Genomic DNA, 13,381 nt, shown 5'->3' on the forward strand with positions numbered 1-13,381 from the left:
TCCTATCTTGGTTCTTGGAAAACTATTACACTCCCAAGGCATGTTAAGAATGGGTAGAGGTTGGTAGAATCCTGCATTTGATGAAGTCCCCTTTAATTTTTGACATATGTTGCATTTCTCCACATATCTCTTTACATCTCTCTACATTTTGGGCTAGTAGTAGAACCTCTCCTCAAGGTCCAAGGTTTTATTCAAACCAAAATGTCCACTCATGATTCCATTATGTTTTTCTTGTATGAGATTGTCTCTCATAGATCCCCTTGGGATGCACAAATATGGACCCTTAAACAGTAACCCATTCTGCAAGGTATATTCAGAGAATGTACTATGAAAATGGTTAGAAAAGTCTTTAAATAATTTGTAGGCTTCTAAGAAATTAGTGTCCTCCTCATATAGGTCCTTGAATCTATCCAAACCTATGCTCTGCAACTTGACCTCTTGGACTATTAACAATCTCCTGCTTAAGGAATCAACTACCTTATTATTTGTTCCCATCTTATGTTTGATTGTGAATTTATAAGATTGTAGGAACTCCATCCACTTTGTGTGTCTCAAACTTATCTTTTCTTGTGAGTTAATAAAACTTAGTGCTTGGTCATTTGTGAAGATCACAAACTCCTTTGGCAATAGGTAGTTTCTCCACTTTTTAAGGGCTTTGAAAAGTACATAAAGTTCTAGATCATTTGAAGAATATCTTGTCATGGCTTCATTAAGCCTCTCACTAAAAAATGCTACTGGTTTGGCCTCTTGGCTCAAGACTTCTCCTACTACTATGTTACTAGCATTACACTCCACAACAAAAGGTTCCTCAAAACTAGGCAAATCCAATAAAGGTTGTGTTGTCACTTCTTTTTTCAGCTTCTCAAAGCTTTCATCTATTGCTTTGGTCGATGTGAACTTGGTCTTCATGCCCCCTTTGATAGTGTCATTGATTAGTGCACATATTTCACTAAACCTTCTTACAAACTTCCTATAAAATTGAGCTAGCCCATGAAAAGTCCTGACCTCAGTAGCAAATCTAGGTGTAGAACAACTTAAGATTGGGTCCACCTTACTTTTTTCCATCTTTAGGTTGCCTTGGGACACTACAAACCCCAAGTATACAAGCTCCTCCTTCATAAATTCACTCTTCTCCAAGTTGACTATCAACTTCTCTTCCTACAACTTCTGCAACACCAATTCAAGGTGCTTCATATGCTCCTCCTTTATTTTACTAAAGATGAGGATGTCATCTAGGCACACTACAACAAACACTCCAATGTAGTCCTTCAACACCTCATTCATGACCCTCATGAAGGTATTGCATGCATTGGTAAGGCCAAATGACATAACCAACCACTCATAGATACCCTTAGTAGTCTTAAATGCAGACTTCCATTCATCCCCCTCTTTCATCCTAATTTGATAATAGCCACTTTTGAGATCAATTTTAGAAAAGTACCTAGCCCCACCCAAACAATCCATTAGGTCCTCTATTCTAGGAATAGGGAATCTATATCTAATTTTGATTCTATTGATTTCTCCAAAATTAGTGCACATTCTCCACTTACCTCCCTTTTTGGGTGCTAGGACTACTAATATGACACAAGGACTAATGTTCTTCCTGATAAGTCCTTGATCAAGAAATTCTTACACTTGTCTTGCTATCTCTTTATTCTGCTCTAGTGTCATCTTGTAAGCATCTTTATTAGGTAATGATGCCCCTAGTATGAAGTCAATTTGATGACTTATTTCCCTCTTAGGTGGTAGAGTAGGAGGTGCCCCATCACAAATTATGTTCTTAAATTGGTCCAACAAATTATGTACCTCAGCAAGGATAGGTGTTGGTGAAGATGTCTCCTCCTCTTTGGGTTTCACCATAATGGTATACCTACTCTGTCATTCTCCTTCAAGTCCTTGAGAAACTCCTTGCCACTCATCAATAAAGTCTTAGCAGTATCCTTCTCTACTTTTTCCTCCTTTGCTATGGATTGTATCCTATAGGTGACCCCATCTTTCTTAAAAGAATATTTATTCTCTTTCCCTTGATGTACTACTTCTCTACCAAATTTCCAAGGTCTCCCTAGAAGCAAGTGGCCATCATCCATAGGGATTACATCACATAGGACCCTTTCATGGTATTTCCCAATGGTGATGTCTCCTCAAACTTGTTCATTAACTAGGATGTTCTGCCCTTTGTTCAACCAAGTCACCCTATATGGACATACATGTGGTATTTTTGTCAGTCAAAGTTTTTGCACTACCTCCTCTAACATAACATTATCATTAGACCTTGTGTCTATGATTACCTTACATACCTTGTCCATTATCTTTCAAGTAGTTCTAAATAGTGCCCTTCTCTACTTGTGTTCTTCCTTTACTAGCTCCTTCACTAGAACCCTCCTTAGCATGAGTTTTTCACTCTTTTCCAAGTCAAGATCCACTTCACCTTATTCCTAATTATCTTCCTCCTACACATAGGCTATCTTATTTTCTCCATAGGACCATGATGCCTTATCAATTCATCTATAAGTTAGATGCCCTACCTTGTTGCAATTATAGCATTTCATGTTGCTAAAATGGGATCCTTTATTGTTACCATATCTACCCCTACCACTATTATTGGATCCTCTACCTCTGTTAGATACTCCTCTCTGTCTGGTCTCACTAGAATATTCACTCTACTTAGAGTCTCCATAGCTTCTTTATTCGGTAGTTCTACCACTAAAGCCTCCCCTTGAACCACCTCTAAATTCCTTACCTCTACACCTGTTCTTAGAATTAGAGTCCCCTTTCTTCCTTAGTTTTTCCTACACCTTCCTAATCATTTAAAAACAACTCTAAAGTGTAGTGAGGCTAAACAAACTCAATTCATCCTAAATGGACCATTTAAGGCCATTTAAGTACCTTTCCACCTTGATACTCTTTTCTTCTTGCACCCTTGACCTTAGTGCCAACTTTTGAAACTCCTCAGTGTAGGTAGCCACAACAAGTTCCTTCTATCTGAGATTTTGCCTCTACTTATGGATCTAAATTTCATAGTCCTCTAGTAGATATGTCTCTTTGGTCTTTGCCATCATTTCCTTCCAATTGGCTATAGGCTTCTTCCCCTCACTTTCTCTTTCTTCTTGCACAATTTTCCACCATGTCAAGGCTTGACCTTTCAACCTAGACTTTGCAAACCTTACCTTTTGGTCCTCCATTGTCCTTTCACACTCAAAGTAGTTCTCAACACTTTCCAACCACTCCAAGACTACTTCTGCATCCATCTTTCCATGGAATAGAGACAAATTCTCTTGAATTTTCCCTCCAAATTCTTTTAGGGCTTTTAGGAATGGCTCCTACTCACAAAGTAGAGGATCTAGTTCAGGAACTTTATCTTCCAAACTTACTTTCTCTTTATCCTTGTTGTAGTCTCCATCTTCTTTAGCTTGGGTTGCATCCTCTATCTCTTTCAACTTGTCTTTGACCTCCTCTAGGGCTTCATCTAGAACCTTGGTCTTTTATTCCAAGAGTTTCTTCTTCTCATCCACCTATTTGGTCAACTCTACATTGGTCACCATCTGCATTAACCCACTTGATTTAGTAGGTTGGAACATCTACCACAAGCCACAAATCTTGGGCTCTGATACCTCTTTGATTAGGAAATTTCTTCCATATGAGCTCACTACCTCCACTGATGATATCCAAGGCCTCCTAGGGTTCTTTCTCCAACCTTACTCTAGGAAATCACACTCTTGGTCCCCTTCTCTCAAGAAAACTCCTCAACAATTCAAGTTTACCTTCTCTCCTTCCCATTCTTTCCACTAGGCACATTCAAGCCTACAAGGGAAAATACCATCAAACTATTATTTCTAGGTACAAACCAAGCTTAGGCTCTCCTAATGATCTCCTTGACACATTCCCCACTATTCCACATCATTCTTTTAAGTCCATCACACCCATAACCCCAAATTGCTCAAATTGGCCTTGTAGCCCTAAAAGCCCCTATTAGCCCTCCTAAAAACAAGGGTTTAGCAATTCATTCCAAAAACCCTTAATAAGACTAGTTGGTGTCTAAAGGGCTTTACCTCCTATGGACCTAGGCTAAAGGATTTTGGTGGTCTTAGGTCATAGTACTGTCCGTATAGTATAGTTTCTGAAAACCCCTATTTTGAGGGTTTCTAAGGTAAAAGCAAGGTTTCTTTTCTTCTAAGGTGTTCCTCTTCACTTCCTACCTCCTCCTCTAAATCCAATGCCCTTAGCAGCCTACTCTTTCCATATCTCACATATATTGACTCATACCAATCCCATATTCACCACTGCACTTATTTACAAACATACATTGTGCCTTGCCAAGCTATGCTAGCTTGCCTAGGGCTCACTTGTAAACATGGCCAATTGCCTTGCACAAAACCCACCTTCCATATTTACAACCTATATAAAGGTTACTACCTGATTTCCAAAGGCCATAATATTTTGACTATGGAAGTTCAAGCCATAGCCATTTCTATGCTAACAACTAAAAATTAGATAACAATATCACACAAAGAAAATTATCTTCTAAACCTAAAGAAATGAAACACTTGAATCCAAAAAAATATACAAAGTTTCAAAACATGATCCAAGGAATCCAAATCAATGCAAATAATAACATAACCAACTCCACTAATTCATTAGTTCACAAAAAAATTGCTCCAATGCTCATACAATGTTGCACTAACAAGTGTTGTTCGTACATCCAAGTATCCAACCCCTAGAACTAGATTGAGGGATGTTTGAATAGTCTTCCCCCTCCTTCTTGGTTATTGAACTAATCCATAACTACACCAAGTAGGTCATTTCCAAAAAATTCTTGAAAAGTTGCTAAGCAACTTTGCAAAATTGAAAAGTTGTCAATGAGCAACTTTTTGAGAACTTTTGCAATTGTTGCAAACCAAGAGTCCAACCTTGACTAGTTTGGTCTCAAACCTTTCCACATGGATTCCTATCATAAAATGACCACTTTTCACCTACTTTAACTACTCATTGGTTCTTTTCACATTATTTTTCCAATTTAAGCACTTTGAACAACTGTTAGCTTCCTAGGACCTACTTGACAACTTTTAACTCCTAGACTCAAATCAACCAAATTAACTTTCCTTTAATCACCTTAGGACTCTATAAGTAAATTTTTTTAGGGTTTGGCCTTACCCCTAGGTTCTCCTACACCAATTAGGAGTGGCCTTCTTAAAGGTCTTTAAGACACTTCAAATAGAAATGCCACATCATTAGAGGGTTTACAAGTAGCTATTAAGCCAACTCTATTAAGATATTTAGATAGTTTTTACACTAGTTAGAGATTAACAATGAGATGAATTCATTTATGATGCAACTGAATTTTTGATTATAGATCTCAATTTTGCCTTGTATACTTGACCCTTTCTGATCAAATCTATCTTTGTAGCTCAATAAGGATATTCTGCTTATCCTTCTAATTCGCTTCCTCTAAGCATCCTCAAAATATCTATTATGTTCCACACATTCAATTCTCAACTTGACCTTATATATATATCTTACACATTATCAAGTCATCTTGAATACAACTTAGAATACTTAGTATTCATCTCCTTAGTTGGCTAGAACCAGCAAACAAATCAATTAAACTTAATATGAAAAACAAGAAAATCCTTCATTAGTTGACCCTGCTCAATAGAAACTAACTCATAAATGATTTTTCTATGTTAACCAAGTGAACTCGGTTAACATTTCATATTCACAAAGTTCCTTTGGTAATCGAGTGAGCTTGGTTAGCACTGGTTCCATCCAACATTTCCTTCATTAACCAAGTGAGCTTGGTTAACACTCAACTTCTACAAACTTTCTTTTGATGCCTGAGTGAACTCAGTAGACACTAACTTCTAAACTTGGAAAACTCTGGAATACTCAACAGGCACAAGAAACTATCGTCATCCCCCAAGTGAGCTCGAAATACACTGATGGGTAGTGATATGAAATTCTGTGTAACATCAAAGACAATACATAATTAACCATTTGTTTTCAACACACCTAATCCATTGGATGAAGTGACCTCATTTGAACTTGATGTGTTGCAATCTTCCTTCTTCTTCCACATTTTTTTATCTACACTTTGACCTTCTCAACATTAACCTTTTCTTTTCGTTTATTGTTACCATTACTCAGTGTTGTTGATTTGGTTGGATAGTTTCTTCTAATATGACTAGTCTTAAAACAACTAAAGCATGTAGTCTCACTCAACCATCAATTTTAGTTGTCTCTGAAATGGGTTCTAATGCAATTCTTAGGAACATGTCCATACTCTTGACAATAGTGACAACTGTACCTTGTGTTGTAATCCCAATTATAGGATTTTTCATTATGGTGTACCTTTGTCTTCTTGTTTGTTGTCCAATTTGCATTAGATTTGCATTCATATGCTTTATTTCCATACTTATGATAGTTCTGGCAATATCCTTCAAATATTTGTGTGCTTAAGATCTTGGTCCTACATTCATGTGCCTAATGTCCTTGCTTGTTGCAATTATGACAGTAACCCTTGAATTTCTACTTAGGGTTCTGATTTGCATTGTTGCTCCTACAAACATTTGTTGTATGACCCAACTTTCAACAATTATGACAAGTGGGTTTCTAGTTCTTACCTTTGTTGTTTCTTTTTTCATCACTTTTAGATGATTCTCCTTCCCCAGTGATGGTGTATCCCAATCTAGTAGTATCATTGTTAGATCTAGGAGATCTCATTAGTCTCTCAAAGTATTTGATGGCTTCACTAGATTTGTTGAAACTTTCATTAAATTATTTTTCTTTTCTTAGTTCATTCCGTAGTTTTTCATTCTCTAGTTTCAGGGTTGTGATCTCAATGCCCTTTCCATTCAATTATTTTCAATCATTAATTGATTCATTATATCCAGTTGCATGTTAGCAATCCTTTTGTACCTCTGATGTCTTCTCTTCTAGTCTATTAGTTAGTGTTCTTTTGTCATCTTCAATCATGACTTTGTCTTCCTCAACTTTCTTTTTCTACTCGGTCACCTCACATAGAAATACTGATTGGACTTCTTGTTCTATCTTAAGATTTCTAACCTCTTCAGTTAGGGCACCATTATTTTCCATCATATCTACAACTGTTGTATCAAACTCACTTGATTTTCCATTCTCAAATAGTTCAATAGTGTCTTCCTCTTGGTAATGAGTATCATTTTGGTCAATAGCTATATCTTTCCTTCTCTTCAATTAGCACTATAGTTCATCTCTTGCTTCCATGACTTGGTGTAGGGAAAACTGGATTTCAATATTCTAGTTCTCAATAGTTTTTCCCAACTTGTAGAATTCCATCTTCAGGATCTTTCCTCAAACCTCCAAAGCTTTCCTTTCCAGAGACCAAGGCTTTGATACCAATTGTTAGAATTAACAATAGGAAAGTCAACTCTAAGAGGGGGGGTGAATCAATACTTCAAAAATTTAACCATAAAAAATTCATCACACATCCATCTCATAATTTATCATGTAAATTGAAATAGCTAGCTACACATGTTCATCCATAGCATGAAACAAATAACACATAACACAATTAGTTTTTTACCCAAAAACCCTCCAATGAGAAAGTAAAACTAGAGTGGGGATGACACCCACAAATCTTCACTACTGTAGTTGTAAAGTGTATCCAATGAAGGTTACAATTGTTTGATCATAAACTATGATCTACCATGTGAAAGGTCTTCCCTGTTAAAGGCTTAAAAAGACTATTAAATCTTACCTTGTTAAAGGATTTCAACACCATGCTAAAAGTGTGCCTTGTTAGAGGACTTAAACTTACAATAAAACAAGAACCCCGTTAAGGGATTTACAAAAGCCTGTTAAGACTACTGGGTTAAGATATTTGTACTGATTCACTTGTTAGAATGTTTCAACATTGATCCTTCAATTAGCACCTCTCTACTAGATATCAAATCTCCTCTTTCCTGATGTGTACTTGATCCTCCTGATCAAATGTATCTCTTTTGTCCTTTAACTGCTCTTCTCTATTCTCTCTAACTAATTCTACAATTCATTCCTCTCTCACAACCACCTTAGTCACCATGAATGCTCTCTCTATACTTCGCATTCAACCTTCTCTTCTCATCTACACATTGCAAACTCTTTAGGATTTTCCCTCCTTAAGAAGACTTAGCTAAGCTAGGGTTAGATAGGAATCAACGATTGTGAATCACCTAATTTAGAGCTTAGAACATCCCTTTATCTGATTGGTTGTATGTACTGCATAAGGATTCTCAATATAACTTTGTATATATCTTCTATAATCATAAAATAATCTGTAAGTTGGCCCAAAAATGGTTTACATAGGTGTTTGTACCATTAAAAACAACTATGCCAAAAAAAATTTACTCGACACTTGAAAGCTCTGATGCTCAACATTCACTATATCCTTAATGTTGTAACTTGGCTTCTGATTGACTCAGCATCCACTATTTTACTTGGCATATATGATTTTCTCAGCACTTGAGTTACTCGACATATACTGGTGCTTGGCACTAACTATGTATGTTGCTCGACATACACTACTTACTCGACACATAATGAGTTCTATTAAGTAATGACTTAAGTGTTTTGTCACTGCTTTGTCAAAACCAAAACAAGATCAATAGTTTCATCTTGAATCACACGCATGGTGTACTAATTAGATTAAGATGTAATTTAAAGATTATTACAAAGTATTTAGATTAATAAATAAAGCAAAAATGAATATGTACTATACGATTTAAAATGTATACTGGAGTTTATTATAATATTAAAATTGTATTATTTTTAAAATATTATTAGAAAATAATAAACAGATGGATTCTAATTGATAAATATTCAAATTTGAATTAAAAATATACCTTCAATTTAGAAAGAGCATTGGGATATTTAGACAAAGTACCTACTAAAAGCCAGGATGTTATGTTATCAATAATTTCTTCTTCATTCAACCTGTGACCATTGGAATTTACTATACCCATCAAATTTGATAGAAAATATGTCATGGTATTCTCCTTGTTCACTTTTCTATGATGTATTTTAGAATATAAAATAGTTGATAATCTTCTTCTATACTGTTGATATATTAATTCACAAGAAAAAAGAAAATTACTACAATCATCAAGTTAGGTTTCTTGCATATTTTACAGTTCTCAAATAAATTTACAATTTATCAATGAATAAAACAATTTTATGTTACCTTAAAAGAGACACAAAGGGAGTAGTGAAATTGCGCCATATTGGATAGATATCAATATGGATAGGAAAATCACTTATATTTATCTTTCTAATAGAAGATGTGAACATTAATCACTTCTAATGTAAAATAATCCCTAGGATTATTAGTCTTAAAAGATTCAAATGGTTCTTGGTCTCCTTAAGCATATAGAGTACTACTACATACCTTAGGAGAAAAATGAAATGCAATTCCAAGGATGTTAATTGGTTGAGCTCTAAGTCCATCTAGGAGCCCTATGCACGTCCACTCCATACTTTCAACCATGGGGCTTCTCTCAAAGCTCAAGAATAAAGAGCATATGTTGATAAATGCTAATTGAAATTAAAAATAAATAAATGCTTGGGATTATTTTTAGAGTTAGCATTTAAATGATTTACATCCAATTCTCAATGAAAAAAATATTTATAACTTATTCTACCAATCAAGAGCTTTTTGATCGAATAATAAGGATTAGATTAATTAATTATAAATAAATTACAAATATCTTATTATAGAGAAGTCTTATATATACATCAAAGACATACTGTGCAAGCTAATTGCAATACCAAAAATACTATTCTCTTCTTATGTCTGAGATCAATTTTGCATATATACATAGACTTTATCCAATACAATAGTTAATGAAAGAAATACAAAAATGAAATACAAGAAAATTACTTTATTGATTCAATTTTATTTGTATCAAACTATAAGAATCAGAGAAAAGGATTATGAAAAAATTACAATCTCTTATTATATAGAAATCTTAGATACATCTAAAAGTTTATAAAAAGAATTAGCAATACACAACCTATATTTTGATGGGAAAGAAAAAAAACTAAAATAGTTTTCCATAATGCAATGGAAATTCTTTAACTTCTAGGAATAGTTATTGTTTTCATTCAATTTATTAATTTTTGATTTCCATTATGTATGTGCTTTTAGTATCAGCATTCATTCAGATTATATTCAATCTTACAAAATATGATATGAAACATCAATACTAAAAATACATATACGATTGAGCTAGTATATATAATACAATAGTAAATTACAAGTCTCTTATTTGAGAAGTCTTGGATGCAAGTCTACTCGAACTTGACTAATAATAATAATTATTGATCACAACAAATAATGATAATTAACCATAGCTTTGAACTATTATCGATTAGAATAGATTAAAAAATATATATTTTTTAAATATTTAATTTGTATTTATAATAATCAAAAGAATACTAACAGATCTAAGTTCATCATCTATATGAATCTCCCCCTTAAAAACCTAGTTTTGGAAGGTTTCTTTGAAAATAGGGTGCAATTTGATGAAAATATTGTGGAGAGACATGGGACTATTAATGGCTTCCAACACACAATCTAATATGCTTGTGTTGTTTTCCTTTGACCATGGTGATCAACTCTTCTCTGAGAAGTTTGGAAGCAGACTACCCTTTTGTGAAACTACCATCCTCAGTGCATGACCCCATCACATATTTGTTGAACTTTGGAGAACATGTTATAATCATAGGGTAGCCAAACAAGTGGCTTCTTTAGATCCCAGTATTCCCATATCTGCATTAACATAACCAAATATCGATAATGGTGAACTAGAGAAAATTAATTCTTATTCTCCTTTTCCCTTGTAAGTTCTTAAATAAATTGTATATTCTATTTGTGATATCAATTTTTTGGATCTTTTAATCAAAATCATTGACCAATGTTTCATGAGTAATGGTTTGTAAAAATCATAGTTACACCTTTGGCGGCGAGTTTCCCCCATGGGGGAAATTTACATGCCCTAAATTCTCTCATGATTGAAAAATTGTGATTGTAATTATAGTTAGAATTATGGTTTAGATTAGGGTTAGGATAAGAGATTAAGCTAACAACATGGTTAAGGTTAGGATCAAGTTTGGTTATGATCTTGTTTATAATTAGGTTTTAATGTTTGGGTTATGGTTATGGTTAGGATTGTGCATATGGTTTAGGATTACAATTATGGTTAGATCATAGTTAGTACTATAGTTATGGTTAGGATTTTGATTAGGGTTAAGGTTAAGGTTAGATTGAGGTCATATTGAGGAGTATGATTAGTTTTTTTTTTTAATTAAGGTTAACATGAGAGTTTATGTCATCATGATGGTTACATTTATAGTTTGGGTTATTATCTTGTTTATAATTAAGTAGTTTCATATTTATGATAAGATTTAAGGCTAAGATTTATGGTGATGGAACATAATTATCTCTCTTTCATATTAATAATGGTCTAGGCATCAATTGTATGCTAATGAATATATTTAGGTCTAACACCTATTGACAAAAAATGGGAATTGAGAGATGTGGTAGAGACTTTTGTAGGCCACATAGACATTCTGGGAATAACATATTGTAGATTGTGTAGATGAAAAAACAAATGGAAATGTCTAAGTATTTGGAGAGAGAGTTGGTGTTGGAATGTTAAATGTTCATTGTTGTCTCATGAACCTCTGGTACACCTACCAATCAGAAGACACTATGGCTACAAAATTAAGCAACATTAAATGTGGTAGGTCATTTTGAATTCAAAAATGAGAGGGAGATTTTGTGTGGACATAAAGAGATAAAAGGTGGGAATGTTAAATAAAGATCCCAAACATTCTAAATGTGAGATGAGTTGAGCAAAGCAGCAGCAATAGAAAGAGAAATAGTTCATCAAAGTGTAGTAGAAAATGGATGGATAACTTTTTAGGTTTTTTCGTGAAAGCGAAGTTTTGTCTTGTATGAGAAGTGATTGCTCTAGGCTTATTGTATGCATCCATACATTATTTTAAGTTTTTTTTAAGTATTTAGATATTTTGTTCTCCTAAGGTTTTATAGTTTATTCTCTAGATTTGTATCAGTTTGATTAAGTTAATAGTAAGCAAGTAAGCATACTTGTCATCTCCAATCTATTGTGTTTTAGATCTTGTCTCCATTGATACATTTTGTTGTGCATGTTAGTAAGTTTTGGAAAAATGAAGGAGAAATTAATAACCTTGTTTATGCATTTTTAGGAACATTGTTGATTCTCCTAGCATCACTCAACTTTTGTTTGAGCCAAGTAACTTAGCTTCCATTGACCAAGGAACTTGGTCTTGTCTTCCGAGTTCCTTATCTGCCAAGATACCTTTGGTGACCGAGCAACTCGACCCCTATAGGTTTTGAGAAACTCAGCACTCCTCTATCTAAACACATTACCTTGTCGAGCAATTTAGCTACTTCAACAAGTTTGTAAATTTCTTGAACTTTTTTTCATGGTATCAGAGCCATTAGGCCCCACATCCTCATGAGTTTGGGTATTGTTTCTAGGTACTTGACATTGTTGTGTAGGAGACATGATTGGAGATGCAGGAAAGACTTACAAGCATCCATCATCCTTTAATGGACAAAATTATGACACTTGGGAAAAGAAGATGAGAATTGTTATGGTTGTAGATGAATTGTGGGAGTTTGTGGTGAATGAGTTCAATGATGTAACTGACCCAACACAATATGGTGACCTCACCAACCATCAAAAGAATCAGCTAATGGAGTCAAGAAGAAGGGATGCAAAAGCTTTAAGCTTGATTGAGGCAACCATGATAGAAACAATTTTTCCTAAGATAGAAGCAGCTAATTATTCAAATGAAGCATGGGATAAATTTGCAACAAATTTCAAAGGGACTGATAAAGTTTGTGTAGTGAAACCACATATGATTAGAAGGGAGTTTGAGACCCTTCAAATGAAGGATAATGAGTCTATTGCAGATTTTAACTCAAGGATCTCTGGTTTGATAAACCAACTAAAATCAAATGGAGAAGAATATGAGCAAAGAACAGTGGAAAAGATATTGAGGGGTCTGCCTCCAAAGTATGATAATCTTGTGATGACCATTGAAGAGGCAAAGGACCTCACTACTTTGACAATGGATGAGTTGATGGGTACACTTCAAACCCATGAGCACTAGATAAGTAGATCACCAACATTTTCCCAAGAGAAAGCTTTTAAAGCTCAATCCAATACAAGAGGTAGTGGGAGAGGAAGAAATGGCTCTAGTAGAGGCTCTAGAGGCAAAGGTTGTGGAAACTTTTGAAAAAGAAATGTTGGAGGAGAAAGCTCAAGATGAGAAGACAATCAAGAGGGAGAAAACAACTCTCAAAATAATTATAAAGGAG

At 34.5% G+C, this 13,381-nt stretch overlaps 1 pseudogene; it reads right to left on the reverse strand.

Annotated features, from left to right (window-relative positions):
• Positions 1-10,988, reverse strand: part of LOC149554552 (ent-kaurenoic acid oxidase 2-like) — a 58,594-nt pseudogene extending 47,606 nt beyond the window's left edge.
• Between the last annotated feature and the right edge of the window lie 2,393 nt (positions 10,989-13,381).

This window comes from Cupressus sempervirens, chromosome 5 (assembly GCF_028749045.1).
Source record: "Cupressus sempervirens isolate cs-2001-9-10 chromosome 5, ASM2874904v1, whole genome shotgun sequence".
Taxonomy (NCBI): Eukaryota; Viridiplantae; Streptophyta; class Pinopsida; order Cupressales; family Cupressaceae; genus Cupressus; species Cupressus sempervirens.